Source organism: Hippopotamus amphibius, chromosome 3 (assembly GCF_030028045.1).
Source record: "Hippopotamus amphibius kiboko isolate mHipAmp2 chromosome 3, mHipAmp2.hap2, whole genome shotgun sequence".
In the NCBI taxonomy this organism is placed as follows: domain Eukaryota; kingdom Metazoa; phylum Chordata; class Mammalia; order Artiodactyla; family Hippopotamidae; genus Hippopotamus; species Hippopotamus amphibius.
In genome coordinates this window covers 106,315,301-106,334,289 of record NC_080188.1, presented here as the reverse complement: position 1 = coordinate 106,334,289, position 18,989 = coordinate 106,315,301, and the positions used below count along the sequence as shown (strand labels likewise).

General features: G+C 36.3%; 2 pseudogenes; one reads left to right on the top strand and one right to left on the bottom strand.

The window, feature by feature from the left end:
• The first annotated feature begins 10,043 nt into the window (after positions 1 to 10,043).
• LOC130850247 (olfactory receptor 5I1-like) lies at positions 10,044 to 10,979 on the top strand (annotated as a pseudogene).
• Positions 10,980 to 15,807: 4,828 nt separating this feature from the next.
• On the bottom strand, positions 15,808 to 16,740 carry LOC130850440 (olfactory receptor 5I1-like; annotated as a pseudogene).
• Positions 16,741 to 18,989: the final 2,249 nt, after the last annotated feature.

The following is an 18,989-nucleotide window of genomic DNA, read 5'->3' as shown; positions in this document are numbered from 1 at the left end:
AAATATGTTACTACTTCCTATGGCAGCCCAACCAAGGCTGTACCTTCATTCTCTTTATCAGGAATTTCTCAAAGTCTCCATAAAATAATTGAGTAGATCTTTTGTAAAAATTGAGAGCTAATAGCTTTTATTGGACTTGAATGTTGCTTTAAATTAGCTATAATTTTTAAGTATAATCTAAACATAGAAATAATCTAATCTAGATGGTTGTGTATATTGGGGAGGATTAATTTTTCCTCTAATCAATGTAATATTTATTATAAGACACCCGCATAGACGCATGTAACTAATTTGAAAATAACCAACATATTTATCTTTTCTTTCATCTCTTCTCTCACCAATTTTGCTTAAATTACTTACACACATGTTTTCTACACTTTTTGTGTCAGAGAAAAATTCCAAATTTTGTGAGAAAAATATTGAAAAAAGAAATTCTTACTTTTTGTGAGGGTGAAGTAAAAACTGGAAGACAATTTTATATTAGTTCAATGAGGTAATTTGGTTATAGGGTTTCAAACTTACAAGGAAGAATTAATATCACCTTTTTCCTGGCTAGCATTTGGATATGTAGTGATAACCAACATTGTTTTACATATTCACAAATAAACTGTCTTCTATACGTTGTCACTTACTTGATATTTAACTTAACTAGAACAGTGGAAAAGTACCAGAAATACTGTATTGATCTTGACTGGAATCAGTGATGAATAATCCATTTTCAGAGAATAAATTTTCATGCTTCTTCTCTACCCTGGCAAAGGATGATTAATTTTTTGTTATGTCAGAAACACAAACCCTTTACTTTTTATTCTGCAAAAATGGAAATACATATTTCTTAAGGCTCTGACCATTATTTAAAAATTAGTGGGTGACATAACCAAGAGAATAATTTGATACTGCATCACTACAGGTACTAACAGTTTTCAATAAATACTGATGTAAAATTTCATGTTCTTCTATTATTTATCTTTAGATTTCAAATTATCTGCAGTAACTCCTATAGCTGCTATAGAGCAAGGTTTACATTAGTGTTATTCTTTTTTTTTAATCATGTGACTAAAATGAATGAATTAATGTGTTTTCTAAAGAAATCTCCTTAATTATAAAGATATATTGAGTTAAATATAAAAGTATAGAAAGTATCATATGCATGAATATATTAATAAAAAACAAAGTAGACTTTAGAATAAGAAATATTACTAAGGATAAAGAGGCCATAAAATGATGAAGTTATAGGTTTATCAAAAATTTGTTCCTTATTATTAGTCTAGAACATAAGGAAGGAAATTTTCCAAGTTGATTTTTCTGTTTTAACTCTGAAATAGACAAATAACTCATTTTTGGTTGTTATTATTTGTTGTTTTGTTTTGCTTTGCTTTGTTGGTCGGTCCAGCAGTGAAAAAGAATATGGCTTCATGAAAGTGATGTCCCCAATTTAAAGAATTGGAGACTTTCCAATTTTAAAGAAATTAGTTCAAGGTATGGAGAATACACCAGGTAAGGTTTCCGGTACAGAATCTCTTGACTCCATTTCATTACTGTGTATATGAAGGCATGTATAATTCTCTTGCTGTTAGGAAGGAGAGGAGAGAATAAAATTTCTTAATTTCTATTTGCTTTTTCCTTAAGAAAATGTCTGAATGGTAGGTCCTACTTACATAGAATACACAATTTTTTGCTTCCCCTAACCAATTTCTCTAGAGACCTCTGGGAAGTTTTTACTTACCTCTTTTTTAATATGGATAAAGGATTTATCTTTTCAAGGTAGTAGCCAAATCAGAATGATACCTCTATTATATGTATTCATACCTCTACATATACATCTTCATTTACATCTGCATATATAAACTAAGTATACCATTAGGTATCCTTATTTTTTTAATTAAACCTAATTTCAAAATTCAAAAACATAATTTTAAATAGCATGGTAATTTTCTACCCTAAATATCATGCACCATAGTTTTAAAAAATTGCTCTAAATTCTATTATTAATTTTCTCTAGTATTAATATTCTAAACAATGCTACAATGTAGCTTTGGAGACAGCTTTTCTCAATTTTATCAAAATGTAAATTATTTCTTTTAACAGCTGAAAATAAAATATCTCATTAAAAAATCATATAGCTTTTATTGTTGTCAAGGTTAAGACTGTGGAAACATGTTACCAATGGCTTTCCAGAAAGGATGTATACCAGAGTTACACCTTTCTGAGTCCTACTGACATTGACCACCACTACTGTTATTAATCCTTTTGTTAATTTGATAAGTAAAAATGATCATGGCCTTCAGTATATATTGAAATTTTCTCTTTTTCATTCTTCATAATTCCAAATGAAAATGGTCCTTGAGCCACTAAATCTCAAAGAGATGGGTCACACTCCTCAACAAGGGCCTCACCCACTGCAAATTTATACTACTGACTGACCAAACTAAAACAATTAGTGTGCATTGTATAGGTTCACAATAGTTGTCACTCCACCTGGACAGAATTTATTACATATTTCAAGGAAAAAGAGTTGATCTCCATCTGGCTCTAATGAATCTATCACTGAATCTATGTCAAAGCCCATCAAAATATCAAATTTAATTCATCAGCTCAATTTATTGTGATATATAAAAGTTTGGAATCATACAGGTTTGTGCTGATACCTGAAATTTGATCAGTGGGATTCACTGAGACATTGAACATTTTGAATTATTTAACAATTGTATTTTAAAGACACTGTGATGCTGATATTATATTTTACTGAAGTTAATATAAATGTGTTTTCTCCCTTATCTTTTATTTTTCAGAAAAAAACACAAAATTTATCATTAGGTTTTCCAAACCTGATATATTGTAGAAATGTACCCTGTGATAGAGTTCATTACCATTGAATTATCAGATGCCCCTGAATTGAGAGTCTTTCTCTCTCTGCTGTTCCTTCTCACATATGGGGTCACGGTTTTGCCAACCTGGGCATGATCGTACCAATTCAAGTCAGTTCTCTACTCCTTCCCCGCCCCCGTACTTTTTCCTCAGCCATTTGTCTTTTGTAGATTTTTGCTATACCACAATCATTGTGCCGAAGATGCTGTCTAATATCTCAAACAAGGGAAAAGCCACTTCCTGTCTGGGAGGCGTGGTGAATCTACTTGTTTGCACATGTGCAGTCCCTGAGGTCATCCTTGTTAGCTATGATGGCCTGTGATGGCTTTGTGTCCATCTGGAGCCCACTGCCCTACATGGTCTCCATGTCCTGGGAACACCCTGCAGCGCTGGTTTCTGGCTGCTTACCTCTGTGGAATTGTGTGTTCTTTAAATGACTTGCATTTAGCTCGAGATCCCTTCCTATAGATCAAAAGTAGTTGGCCACTTCTTTTGCGGTCTACCTGCTCTCTTTACTCTTTCCTGCTATGACACTTCTATTAGTAAACGGACGGCCACTTTCAATGAGATATCACCATAGTGACCATCCTCACCTCCTACTGGTTTCTTCTCTTCACCATCCTAAGGGTGCCTTCTGCAGAGGAAAGATGCAAAGCCTTTTCCACCTGTTCCTTCCTCCCACCTCACAGCATTGCTGTCTTCCAGGGATAGTTACTTTCATTTATTGCCAGCCCAGTACTGGCAACAGCATGCATCCTGACAAAGTGACTATGGTGCTCTATGCTGTGATATTTTCCCTGCTGAATCCCCTGATCTACATCCTGAGCAACAAGGATGTGAAAGGAGCTCTCAAGAAAGTGGTGGGATCCAACCTACTTTTTCAGAACCTAATGCTAACTAGACTCAGGGTTTCATCAGAGATTTCTGATCAAAGATTTGTTAGATAGACTCTGGGTTTCATTAGAGATTTTTGGTCAGAGGTTTGTTTTTGAATGTGAAAGAGAGGTAAAATTGGGAAGTATTTTTTGAGTTAGGGGGCAATGCGGGCTTTTGTTTGCCACTTGCCTAGCTTCCTAAGCCATATCTTATCTCTTTCATTGGGTAGTTCAAAGGCATCTGCTACCTTTGCTGCTCTTGTCCAAACTCTAATTGTTTTAAATGGGTTTTAGGAGTGGTATTGTTAGACTCCATTTCCTGGTTTGAGGAACATCAGTATGTTTCTAACAAAGTTCACAAAAACAGACATGTCTTTCTTCATCTTCTTTAAGGCATATAGCCATTTTTACTAAATTGACCCTATTTTTTTTAACAAAATGAGTAAACATTTATCTCATAGTCTATATTTTTTCAGGAAAATTCGAAGTAAATTTCCAACATGTTTATGTGTATTTCTGGGTATTATTTTTTAGTCATTTTTTGTTATTTTCTTTGTATTACTTTTTCTATTGCAAGGTTATTATTTTAGAACTTACAAAACTTTCTCTTCTGCAAAATAGAGATATTACTCTACATTTCCAATAAAATTTTTATAAAAATTAAATGATGTATCTTAAGTTCTTAGCACTCTGTGATATGTGATTAATAAGTTATCTATAGCTGGTTATTGTTTTTAATATTAGCTTTTGTTCTCTTTTACCTTAATTCTTGATTAACAAGTAGATCATACATTTGCTGCCTTACTTTAAGTTCCCATGCCCTTGTTAATTTTGTTTTTGCTCTGTCTGTAATTATTTTAAGGATTCATCATATTTTCTAAATCTGTTATAGTCTAAACATTATATTTGTTTTTTATGGTTTATGAAAAAAGTTTCTACATATTTGGTGGCTTAAAACAATGGACCTTTATTCTTTCACAGTTCTGGAGGTCAGACATTTGAAATGGATATCAATGAGCCAAGGTGTCTGTAGGACCATAATCTTTCAGGAGGCTCTAGGGGACAGTCCTTTCAGAGACCTTGGATTTTAGGGCTTTGTCTTGAGGGATTTTAGTTAAATGTCTGAAAAAGCAATCACATAAAATTTTCCTGGTGGTCCAGTGGTTAGGACTTGGCGCTTTCACTGCAGGGACATGGATTCAATCCCTGGTGGAGGAACTAAGATCCTGCAAACTATGTGGTGCTGCCAAAAATAAATAAATATTTTCTTTAAAAAAGTTTATTTTGTATTTCTTTAAGTGGTTTTATTCTACACTCATAATCTGGTCATTCCTTTACTTGCAAATTATAGGGGTTCTTATATATTTCTCTTACCAGTATCATCTTAATATCCCGGTGGGGATTCAGCCTCTCCTATTGTAGCTGGGTCCCTGTCTTTGTATCCAATAGCATTTGGTGAAGTGCTCATGGCCAGTCAGCAAGAGACCCAGGGGTTGCTTTCTGAGTGGGCAGTAGTGAGCTAGTGACTTAACTGTGGATTTTGCTAGAATTATTGGAAAAGAAGAGCTACTTTCCACTGAAGTTAATCCCACAGGCAGATAGAAGCTCTCTTTGTCAAGATACATATGTGTATATATATACCTTTTTCCATATATATATATATATATATATATAAGGAAATATATATATATATTTCTTCACTAGCCAACATCTCTCTAAATCTCAATTCAAGTCTCCAATCTTGCCATGGATTTTCCAATCTCTGTTCAATTCCTTTTTCTTCTTCTTCTTCTTCTTCTTCTTCTTCTTCTTCTTCTTCTTCTTCTTCTCCTTCTCCTCCTTCTTCTTCTATTTTCTCTAATTCACTCTTCTGTATTTAACAAAATTCTTAATGTTGGGTTCAATTTATCCTCTTTTTCTCTATTTTGTACCTAAAACACTGTCTGGCACACATTCATAGAGTAAATGCATTTATTGGATTAAGACTCTCAGATCGATTCTGGCCTTTGATGGCCAAAATTCCATTTGAATATGGTGCACGGACAGCACATATCTGAGTCAGTAGCTTCAGTCAGAATTAACTTCCCACTTACATAGTGATTTTAAAAGATCTTCTAGTTTTCAACACCCAGACAGATACATTTTTTGCTTCTTTCCAGTTTATTCCACCATCCCAGAATAGTTTAATTGTTTGATAAATTGCTTTGAGCAGGTTAAATAAAATTAAATAGTAAACACATAATACAATTTTATATATAATAACCTACCATTTTGAGAGCCACAATACATTTTTTCTTGAGATGCTCTTACCATATAGAAAAACACATTACATCATTTCATTTTGCGCTTAATCAACTCCTCAATAGAACTGTAATTGCTCAGGTAAATATTCCCATTGGATATTTGGATATTTGAATGCATGTTCCTGGATCTGATGTGATATCAGAAAGCTAATCTCAAAAGACTCACAGAAGAATATAAAAAGGTCTTGTATTATCTTAAGGAACTACAACCTTCCTACGGGAGGTACAAATTTCTTCTACAAACACAGAATGCTGGTCCAAATGGATTAAAAAAATATTGCAATGGGTCAATTTTTTTATCTTTAAGTGTGAAAATAGATTTTTCCAGTGAAAAGTGAACTGATGCTGACAACAGTGTAATAAGAAGGTGAATGAAAAAGATAGAGATTTGGTAAGTGTTCTTACCTTTAATCCCAGGATATTAGAGCTTGATGGGATTTTAAGTGCTTATCTTCCATAGTCACTTATTTTACATATAGAAACTGATGTTTTGAGAATAAGCATGCCTAGGGTAATACAAGTTTTAAATTCTCAAGAAATGTCTAACAGAAACCACAGCAACAACAAAAACAAACATTTGACACATGATATTCTTAAGACAATCCTCACCATTATTGGACTCTGATTAAGAATTTAAATGTAAACATTTTATTACCTATCATTTCTTTTTAAAGCACGAATAGATTTATATATCACTTAAGGCTGACCTAAGTTGTATATCATATTCATCTTCTTACAGTATTGCATTGACACCTACAATTATAAATACACAAGTGAAAGACCTGGGGTGGGGTTAGAAGGTTGGATTTAAGGGATTAGGAAAAATGTTTTAAAAAGGAGTGACTAGTGTTCTATATAGATAATTTTAAAAGAGGAATATATGATTTTGCTGAACTCTTCCAGAAACCTCCATTTTCATGCTCACCTGACATTTATATAGACCTATAGGATTTGGCTCCTCACTGGACTCTCAATTTTTTGTTTCCTGTAATCTTTCCCCCTCCATCATCCTATTTAGCTTTCATGCTTCTTTTTTGAATCTGGCAATTTTCTTTCAGTCTTGAAGCATGCAGTATCCTTGAAAGATTATTACAAGTAAATAGTCTCCATATAAATTGATTTCTTCATGTTCTTTACTTCTGTGACTAGAAATAAGGGGTTGGTGAAAAACAACTGCAGCAAAGAAGTGTTTTTTTTTTCCCCATGGCACAGACCCAAAGCTTATTTAAACATTGTCCCTAAAGAGGAGCCACTTTATTTGACACCTACTTTTTAACAGTTTTTCCTTATTATTACCAAAGATAGGACTGCACACCAAATATCTAATTGTATCTTTTTCCTGGCTTCAGAGCAGTGGCCATTGCTCCACTCTTGGTCAATAGACAACATTGCCTCTTATGTTTGTAGATCAAAACAGATGGGCTGTCACTCAAGAAGAGTTGATATTTTCTAAGGAGGAAGCCACATGTATTTCAGGAAAGGAAAATTCCAAAAAATTATCTAATAGCTCAGTGTTGCTTTCCTTCTCCAATTAACCATTTGTTTAGAGCAAAAAGGAATCTGGTTGACAATAAAATAATAAGTATTAACTTGTAGTGTAGTTCAAACTTGTCTCAGTAGCTTAATATTAATAGCTAACAGTTATTGAATATTTGCTATGTGGAAAACACTATTCAAAATACTTCATATGTATTAGTTCAGGTAACCCTCATCTTTACCCTGTAGAAAAGGGTCACTATAACATGCAATTTACTTATCAGAAAATGAAACCATAGAGCTATTGAAAGCTTGCCAAAGCCATGCAGGTATGAAGTGGAAGAGACAGGACTTGAACCCAGATACTCTGATACTATGGTAGTCCATATTTTCAATCACCACAACATACTGTCTCTGTTACTGTGTCAAAAGAAGTAAACATGCCTATTTGGGCACATACTCTAAATCAAGATTTTAGTTAAACTAATATCCCTATATCACATTTAGCACATTGAGTTTTGGGGAAATGACAATATTATTTATTCCAATCTTCTAAGTTCCACCATCTCTGAAACATTTCCATTTCTGGGAAGGTAGTGTTTAGTGAAGAGTGCCCAGTGATACCAAATGGCCAGACACTGGCCCTGGTTCTTTGACTGCAAAGCTACACAATCCTGGACTGTCAATTGGGCTGAAATCATCAGTTCCTTTTCAATAGAACTGCGAGGTGATTGACGTATGTTAAAGACCTGTGAGAATTAAATTAGATGAGAAAGTACTTTGAAGATTAGAAGACAGAAATGTATCAATGCCAGATAAGCACATTTACCCAGAATTTACCTAATTTTGCTAGAAACAAAACAAATATAGAAAAAATACACATTGAGTAATTCAGAATCCACAATCATTACTGTATTCAGTTCGTTTTCTGTACCCAGAGAGCAGCTTCACAGATAGCTGTGTTATGTTTATTAACTCTAAATGTGTACAAAGTTTTAATAAAGACATTTAGATTTATTAAGAACTGAAATAAATTAAGGAAAGGACAGGAGGTTAAGATTTTGGTAATGTGGTTAGATCATGTTCTGAGATAGAGTATGTGAGATGAAAATTAAAATATATTCACATCTGAAGTTATCTAAATGCTGTTTGTAGGAGTCATGTGTATTGTAAATTGTTAAAACATTATGTATATGTATATATAACATACACGTACATATACATTTTAAATATGATTTTATACACATATAAAATATACAGGTATAAATTATTTTACTTAATTAAGATATTATAAATGTTACAAAAGATAATTCAAAGCACCACAACATTATAAATCAGGAATTCACAAATAAACTGACAATTAGATCCCTAAGTGGCTTTTTCCACTGTGGGAAGGCAAATCATTTGTCTCTACACTGGAAAAAGATGTATTCCTCTATGGACAAGTATCACTCATACTGCTCAGGGTTATTTAGAACTTACAGAGCTGTGGGTTAGAGCAACGACAAGGAAATGCAGAGATAACTCAGAGAGGTGGGCAGGTGAGCCTTTTTTAACATCTTTTACAACTTTTCATTACAAAGGCATGGAAACATTCCTGGATACTATTACTGTATTGCCTGGATGAGTTTAATAAGTGTCCAATTATGAGGATTTCTTTAGTTGTATTCCATAGGTTGGATTCAAATTCAAAAAATAAAATAAAATTAAATTAAAAGATGTCCTAGATACTATGTTGCTAGCTTTAGAACAGTGAATCAATGAGATGCTGAAGATATGTAACTGTAGAAGAAAATGCATTCAACACATAATTTGGTGAGAAAGGCACTGTCCTTCTCATAATATAGATGATGAAATTGAAACTCAGTGATTACTTGGCCTACTTAAGATTTGGCAACTGCTGAGTGGCAGAGCTAGGATTCAGTTACTTATACAACTAATTCTAAATTTTTCGACTTTCTATTTTACAGGTGGAATGCCAGCAACTCTAAGAAGTCCCTTTGCTGCTCAGAGGAAAAACCACATCTCAAGGTGAGAAATAAAGAACTTCTGCTCTTCTACATATACAAGGCTTCAACTGGAACAGCAATATTTTATTTGTTATGGAAATAAAGACAGCACAAAGGGGAACAGAGGCTAGTTACTCAGAGTTTGCTATATAGCAATGTGGTTAACCAAGATCAATTGGCATTGGTGAAAGATGAGAGATGGATGAAAGTGAGAGGTTCAGAGCTTAGAGTTCACCCACTGGTTTGATGGTGTGCCATTTAAGGTGAAAAACAATAGCTTTCAGGAATAGAAGTGGTTAGTTATCATTTCAGTTAAAAAATTGAAAACTGCAGCATTATACTATACTTACTGAACATATGCCTAGCTGTTAGCAGGATGCCCTAGCGGATTTAGAATTACTATTCTAATTACTTTAACCATTTCCTTTTCTATATTTTTGTTCCTGTTGAGGTTATTATCAACATTGCCATCATTACTCTGTCACAGCTGCAGACATCCAGGAGCATTGCAGACCATGGAGGTGGACAACAGCACTGTGAAGATGCAGTTCTTTCTCTTGGGATTCAGTGACCGTCCAGAACTTCAGAGTGTTCTCTTTGCTGTGTTTTTGTCCATCTACTCTGTTACCCTGATAGGGAATCTTGAGATGATCTTATTGATCACAACCAGTCCCCCCTTGCACACCCCTATGTACTTTTTTCTCCGCATCTTGTCTTTCATAGATGCCTGCTGCTCTTCCGTCATTGCTCCCAAGTTACTTGTGGACTTGGCTTCTGATAAGAAAACAATTTCTTACCATGGCTGTGCTGCACAGCTGTACTTTTTCTGCTGCTTGGTTGACACAGAAGGTTTCCTCTTGGCGGTCATGGCTTATGACAGGTACATAGCCATCTGCAACCCACTGCTTTACACTGTTATTATGTCCAGGAGGGTTTGCTGCTAGCTTGCAATTGGAGCATTTATGGGGGGCGCCATGAGCTCAATCATTCACACCACTAATACATTTCATCTGTCTTTCTGCTCTAAAGAAATTAATCATTTCTTTTGTGATATCTCTCCACTCTTCTCTCTGTCCTGCATGGACACTTACATCCATGACATTGTTCTGGTGGTCTTTGCTAGTCTGGTGGAAGCTCTCTGCCTTCCAACAGTGCTTCTCTCTTATGTCTACATCATAGCAGCTATCCTTAAAGCAGGTTCTGCTGAGGGAAGAAGAAAAGGGTTCTCCACTTGTGCTTCCCATCTGACTGTGGTCTCTATCTATCACGGTACCCTGATTTTCATTTATTTGCGCCCCAGTACTGGTCATTCACTGGATATTGACAAAGTGATCTCTGTGTTCTATACATTGATTATACCTATGTTGAACCCCCTAATTTATAGTCTAAGGAACAAAGATGTAAAAAATGCCTTTAGGAAAATGATTAGCAGGAAATTGCCTTCTTAAGTAAGGATGAAACTGGGCATGACAACTTTTCTACACTGTTTCTTGACCTTTGGTGAGAGAATCTATATTTAAATACTCTGAAACTGAAGCTCAAGTATTTTGGCATAGATTCTTGTAATCTCACTAGTGCAACCTGCTGAATGTTTCCCATTACTTACATTGTTGCAGAAAAAAAACTGATCCCACGAGAAACCAAGCACAACACTCGGAGAGTTGGAGAACTCAGGTTTATTGAGCCGGCGGACCCAGATGAGCTAACACTCCAAAACTCTGGGACCCCGTTTCAGGGGAGTCTTCTACTTATATAGGTTAAAACATACAGCTATAATTGGTACAAACTGATTGGCTACAAATTACTATAGGTCACGGGCAGTTACAGAGGGTGGGAGTTGCCATGGGTTACACACATAGTAGGGGGTCCTAACAGGAACTTGTAGGAGCTGGACATTCCATTCCTATCAGGACTAAGGTCACAATTCGCATTCTCACATTGGTTGCAGGTTGAAGTTAATGGTCACTTAACAAGTCTATGTGCAAAGGGTCTCAAACAAAGGCTTGGGGTGGGTGCCTGAGAGTGAAACATTCTTCGCTTATCTGATTACTCTTAGTAATTCATTTTACTGTTTAACTGAGAGTGGGGAGCAAGCCTTTGCAAGATAGAGAAGAGTAAGCAATTACAAGTATGGAAGTTTCAATTTCCTCATCAACTTTTGTGCCTAAATTGAGTGTAGAGAACAGTCATTATTGATCTTAATCTTCTGTCCAAACTAAGGAAGAGTAGTAATACGGTCATTTTTCTATTTTTCAGAGAGGGTCTTTTCATAGTACCTCTTTTCTCTGCTGTTGGGGACGCCCCAGTGAGATACAGGAAGAGCTACATTTCCACGCATGTCAATTCAACTAATTTCCCAATGTCTCCAATATATTTATTTTTAACAGTAGGTTTAATAACCTTGCTTAACTACATGGGACTGTTAATGTGACAAATTAGGTTTGTTTGCATCCTTTTTATGTACTTGTATCACCCTATAAATATTCCATCATAACACTTAGAAATAAATAAGTATTAAATAAATTTAAAAAAATAAGAAATCTCCTTCCCTAGACTAAATATTCAGTAAAAGCATGGCCCTTAATGTCTTGTTCATCATTATTTTTGCTTTGCCATTTACAGTTCTGGCCTCAGGTTGCAATTAAAAAATATTTATTGCATAAATGAACAAGTGTTGCCTGAAGGTTGATGATGCTGACTCTCACTTACATCACCCCCAATCAATCAGAAGACTGTCCATGAGCTGATCATGCCCTCTTTGAACCATTACTATAAAACTCCTCACTACCCCCTCCAGGTCGGGATACACAGTTTTGAGGGCATTAGTCTGATCTGGCCCCCTTTGCCTATCAAAGCAATAAAGCTATTCTTTTTTACTTAACTCAGAACTCTGTCTTTGGGATTTAATTCGGTGTCCATGTACAGAGGCAGGATTCAGCTTTAGCCCTGTCCTGAGGGCCATGGCTGAAGTGGTACACTTGGCTGCAAAGGAAACACTGTCTACCTTTTGTGATAAACACATGCACTCCTGAACCATGTCCTGCTGTTTAGGACAATGCATTTGGTTCTCACCACCCTTGGGCTGCCATTCCATTCTTCCCCACTGAAAGCTGGCATTGGCCAAGCCCTACCTCACCACTTATCTGTGTGGACAAAACCATTCTTGTAAAGTTAGTTTCCACTGCAGTGGGTAGAACTGAGGTCTGGATTTCAAACCCCACATAGATTTTTATTGTCAGAAGACTTTCTTCTCTACTTCATCCTCCCTCACACTATTTAACACACTTTAGGGTTTATCACTTTAGACTTTCGTCTGCTGGTCATGCCTCAGCAGCTGGCCAGCCTATCAACCTACCATCCATCCACTTCAGTTCCCATCTCTGGTTCTCAGGGAATATCCTTCCTCAGAAATTTTAACTGCTTACCAGTCAAGGGACTTCAGACTGAATATATTTTTGAGAAAATACTTTATGAGCTATGCTTTAATGTAGTTGATATTTGCAAGCTGTTTTTTGAAAAGCCACCATACTTGACAACATCTTACAAAAAGCATGTGTGTATATGGTACCCCTCCAAAGAATGAACGAAAAATACTGCAAGAGAAAGAAATAGTTTCTGCCTATGATAGGCATATAATCCAAATTTACAATCAATAGTAAAACTATATTTATTTCATAAAATTGTACTCATATACACTGAGGAAGATACTGTGATAAAAAGTCAAGGGTTAAAATAAAAACTAATTATTATTTTTATTTTATTTTATTTTTTTATTTTTTGGGGGGGTACACCAGGTTCAATCATCTGTTTTTATACACATATCCCCATATTCGCTCCCTTCCTTGACTCTCCCCACTCAAGTCCCCCCCACCCTCCCTGCCCCAGTCCTCTAAGGCATCTTCCATCCTCGAGTTGGACTCCCTTTGTTATACAACAACTTCCCACTGACTATTTTACAGTTGGTAGTATATATATGTCTGTGCTACTCTCTCGCTTCGTCTCAGTTTCCCCTTCACCCCCTGCCCCCTCCCATACCTCGAGTTCTCCAGTCCATTCTCTGTATCTGCATCCTTGTTCTTGTCACTGAGTTCATCAGTACCATTTTTAGATTCCGTATATGTGAGTTAGCATACAATATTTAAAAACTAATTATTAATGAATAAATCTAGTAGAGGGATGTATCACAGACACAAATAACTATATGATTAGAAAATGCTGAGTCTTAAAAGACACACAAGATTCTAGTGAGTTTTTTTTATAAATTTATTTATTTATTTATTTTATTGGCTCTGTTGGGTCTTTTTTTTTGCTGTGCGCAGGCTTTCTTTTAGTTGCGGTGAGGGGGGCTAATCTTCATTGTGGTGCACGGGCTCCTCATTGCCGTGGCTTCTCTTGTTGTGGAGCATGGGCTCTAGGCTCGTGGGCTTCAGCAGTTGCAGCACATTGGCTCAATAATTGTGGCTCATGGGCTCTAAAGCGCAGGCTCAATAGTTGTGGCTCACAGGCTTAGTTGCTCTGAGGCATGTGAGATCTTCCTGCAGCAGGAATCTAACCCCTGTCCCCTGCATTGGCAGGCAGACTCTCAACCACTGCTCCACCTAGGAAGACCTCTAGTGAGGTTTTGAATATGAGTTACCATGGTAATTGAAGGTGGTGTTGATTTCAGACACAAGCAGCAGTGAACAGTAGCTGGAAGCAAAATCTTAGTTCCCTGACCAGGAACCAAACCCTGGTCACCTGGATGAAAACCAGGAGTCCTAACCAGTAGCTAGAACCTACATCCCCAGTCCTTGCCTTTCCTGACAAGAAAATTCTGACAAGGAGGCAGAAGGTAAAGAGAAAAGTAAAGTGTTTATCAGAAAAGCAGAGTGCATGCGGAAAGACTCATGGGCAAACTCAGTGAGAGAGTTGCAAAGGTTGTTCCTTTGGGAAATTTAAATCATTTAAAGGGACATCTTTCAGGGTCTTTGTCTTCCCTCTGGCCAATCGTCTTGCTTCCCCCCCCCCCATGGCTAATTTGTCTCAGGACCCTCCCTTAGGTGAGCATGCACCCTTCAAGCCAAGACGGATTTCTGCACAAGGGGGTAAGGGCAATGGCAAGACGTTATGACCCAGCGTCCTCTGCCTTTTGATCTCCGAGGAGCCTTTCTGCTCATGTGCATTGTCTCCCTTGCTCCAAGGAGGGAAATATGTGAACCTCCTGATCCTTCACTCAAACAGGGATTAGCCCCTCTTTGTTCCTGCCATGACTGTTATCTTAAGGTGTCCACAGGAGGCAAAGCCTGGCTACTTACCCTGTTTCTGTTTTTATTTCTATTTCAAAGTGCACACAAGAGGCTGATGGTAAATATCTAACCTGGAGACCACCTATTCCCTGTCTCAGGAAAAGCAAACAGGAGGCTAGTTGTAAATGCCTGGCTTGAAACCCACTTTTTCCTGCCCCAAGAAATGTAAACTGGAGGCCAGTTGTGAATGCCTAGCCTGGAGCCCATCTATTTCCTGCCTCAGTGTCAGAAAAGTTATGTAGGAGTTAGTACCTGAGGGAGGCTTTCAGAGTGAGTACAGTTTGGAGAGCTGAGCTGCAATCTGCATGTATTGCCATGGAAATCAAATTAATTAACAAAGGGGCTCAGTGGATTACATTTATCTTCTTTCACAAAAGAGGGGTTGCAATATATGTCAATGGCTTAATCAATATTGAGAATGATTGTAATAACATTTAGGATGAGGTGAAGAATATAAATTTATACAACATTATATGAAGCGTAAATCTATCCCTGGGATAAATATTAAAAATTTAAATTTATTTTATTTAACCTGTCCCCTATCAGTAGACATTTAGGTTATTTTCAATGACTTGCTACTATAAGCTGTGATGCAATGAATACTTTTGAAAGTGATGAACTTTTATAGGTTCAATTCCTAGAAGTAGAATTACTGGTTTAAGTGATACATGCATGTTGATTTTTGATGGCCAGATGAGTTATATTCCATTCAAATATTAGCAAGTTATCTACCATAAATGACAGCAATTTAAGCTTCCACCAACAATGAATGAGTGTGAGAAGAATTCAATGTTAAAATGATGAAGAATTAGAGATAATATAAGTATGTAACATGGCCTGGCTCTAATGTTAGGGTCTGGCCCTATTTTGTGGTTGAGGCTTCACTGCCTATAGAATTGGGAAACATCCATATTAAACTGACTTTTACAGCAGTTAGACCCAAAAGTCAAGAAACAGTGTGGAAAGGTTGTCATGCCCAGTTTCATCCTTTTTAAGAAGTTAATTTCCTGCTAATCATTTTCCTAAAGGCATTTTTTACATCTTTGTTCCTTAGACTATAAATTAGGGGGTTCAACATAGGTATAATCAATGTATAGAACACAGAGGTCACTTTGTCAATATCCAGTGAATGGCCAGTACTGGGGCGCAAATAAATGAAAATCAGGGTACCGTGATAGATAGAGACCACAGTCAGATGGGAAGCACAAGTGGAGAACCCTTTTCTTCTTCCCTCGGCAGAACCTATTTTAAAGATAGCTGCTATGATGTAGACATAAGAGAGAAGCACTGTTGGAAGGCAGAGAGCTTCCACCAGACTAGCAAAGACCACCAGAACAATGTCATGGATGTAAGTGTCCATGCAGGACAGAGAGAAGAGTGGAGAGATATCACAAAAGAAATGATTAATTTCTTTAGAGCAGAAAGACAGATGAAATGTATTAGTGGTGTGAATGATTGAGCTCATGGCGCCCCCCATAAATGCTCCAATTGCAAGCTAGCAGCAAACCCTCCTGGACATAATAACAGTGTAAAGCAGTGGGTTGCAGATGGCTATGTACCTGTCATAAGCCATGACCGCCAAGAGGAAACCTTCTGTGTCAACCAAGCAGCAGAAAAAGTATAGCTGTGCAGCACAGCCATGGTAAGAAATTGTTTTCTTATCAGAAGCCAAGTCCACAAGTAACTTGGGAGCAATGACGGAAGAGCAGCAGGCATCTATGAAAGACAAGATGCGGAGAAAAAAGTACATAGGGGTGTGCAAAGGGGGACTGGTTGTGATCAATAAGATCATCCCAAGATTCCCTATCAGGGTAACAGAGTAAATGGACAAAAACACAGCAAAAAGAACACTCTGAAGTTCTGGACGGTCACTGAATCTCAAGAGAAAGAACTGCATCTTCACAGTGCTGTTGTCCACCTCCATGGTCTGCAATGCTCCTGGATGTCTGCAGCTGTGACAGAGTAATGATGGTGATGTTGATAATAACCTCAACAGGAACAAAAACATAGGAAAGGAAATGATTAAAATATTTAGAATAGTAATTCTAAATCCGCTAGGGCATCCTGCTAACAGCTAGGCGTATATACAGTAAGTGTAGTATAATGCTTCTGTTTTCAATTTTTTAACTGAAATGATAACTTACCACTTCTATTCCTGAAAGCTATTGTTTTTCACCTTAAATGGCACACCATCAAACCAGTGGGTGAACTCTAAACTCTGAACCTCTCACTTTCATCCATCTCTCATCTTTTGCCAATGTCACGTTATCTTGGTTAACCACACTGCTATATAGCAAACTCTGCGTAACTAGCCTCTGTTCCCCTTTGTGCTGTCTTTATTTCCACAACAAATAAAATATTGCTGTTCCAGTTGAAGCTTTGTATAGGTAGAAGAGCAGAAGTTCTTTATTTCTCACCTTGAGATGTGGCTTTGCCTATGAGAAACAAGGAACTCATTAAAGTTTCTTAAAATCCACTGATAAAACAGAAAGAGAAAAGGTTCCAAATTAGTTGTATAAGTAACTGAATCCCAGCTCTGCCTATCATCAGTTATTTGAACTTGGACAGGTCACGTAATCACTGAATTTCAGTTTCATTGTCTATGATATGAAAAGGACAGTGCCTTTCTCATCAAATTTTGTGTTAAATGAATTTCCTTCTACAGTTCAAGTCTTCACCATGTTGTTCTCTCACTGTCCTAAAGTTGGAAACATAGTAATTCTGTTTTATTTTAACAGAAGTCCAAGCTATGAAATACAACTAGGGAAATCTTCAGACTTAAACATTTATTAAATTGATCTGGGCAATAGGATAATAGTACTCAGGAATATTTCCATGCCCTCTGTAGTGAAAAATTGTAAAATATGTTAGAAAAGGCTCACCTGCCCACCTCTCAGAGTTACCTCTGCTTTTTCTTGTTGTTGCTCTAGTCCACAGCTCTGTAAGTTATAGAGACCCAGAGCAATACGAGTGGTACTTGTCTACAGATGGGTACACTTTTTCCAGTGTAGAGACAATTTGCCTCTCCGCAGTGGAAAAATCCACTTTTGCATCTATTTGTCAGTTTGTGAATTCCTGATTTATAATATTGTGGTTCTTTGAATTATCTTTTGTACCATTTATAACATCTTAATTAATTAAATAAGTAAAATATTTTACACACTTCATGTGGTTATAAAAATTGTAATTAAGTCATATATGTATGTATGTATTATATATACGTATACACACAATTTTTCTTTAAAAATTATATTACACAGTTCCTACAGGCTCAGCATTTAAATAACTTCAGATTTCAATATGTTTTCATTTTAATATTATATATGCTACCTCAGAACATTACCAAAATCTAATGACATTACCAAAATCTTAACCTCCTGTCCTTTCCTCAATTTGTTCCAGGTTTTTAATAAAATGAAATGTTTTTATTGAAGCTTTGTACACATTTAGAATTAATAAGCATTACACAATTATCTGTGAAGCTGTTCTCTGGGTACAGAAAATGAACTATGGATACAATAATGACTGTGGATTCTGAATTACTCAATGTGTATTTTTTCTATATTTGTTTTGTTTCTAGCAAAATTAGGTAAATTCTGGGTAAATGTACATAACTGGCATTAATACCTTTCCATCTTGTAATTTTCAAAGTAACTTCACATCTAATTTAATTCTCACAGCTCTTTAAAATATGCTGCTCATCTCTCAGAATTATTGAAAAGGAATTGATGATTTCAGCCCAATTGACAGTCCAGGGTTGTGTAGCTTTGCAATCAAAGAGCCAGGGCCAGAGTCTGGCCATTCTGTATCACTGGGCACTCTTCACTAAACACTACCTTCCCAGAAATGGAAATGCTTCAGAGATGGTGGAACTTAGAAGATTGGAATAAATAATATTGTCATTCCCCAAAACTCAATATGCTAATTTTGCTGTAGGAATATTAGTTTAAAACTAACTTAAATTTTCATGTTGAGTATGTGCTCAAATAGGCAAATTTCCTTTTTTTAAGACAGTAACAGAGATGGTATGCTGTGGTGGGTGAAAGCATGGACCGTGGAACCAGAGTGCCTGAGTTTGAATCCTGGCTCTTCCACTTGATATATGTATGACTTTGGCAAAATTTTATTAGCTCTATGGTTTCATTTTCTGATATGTAAATTGCATATTATAAC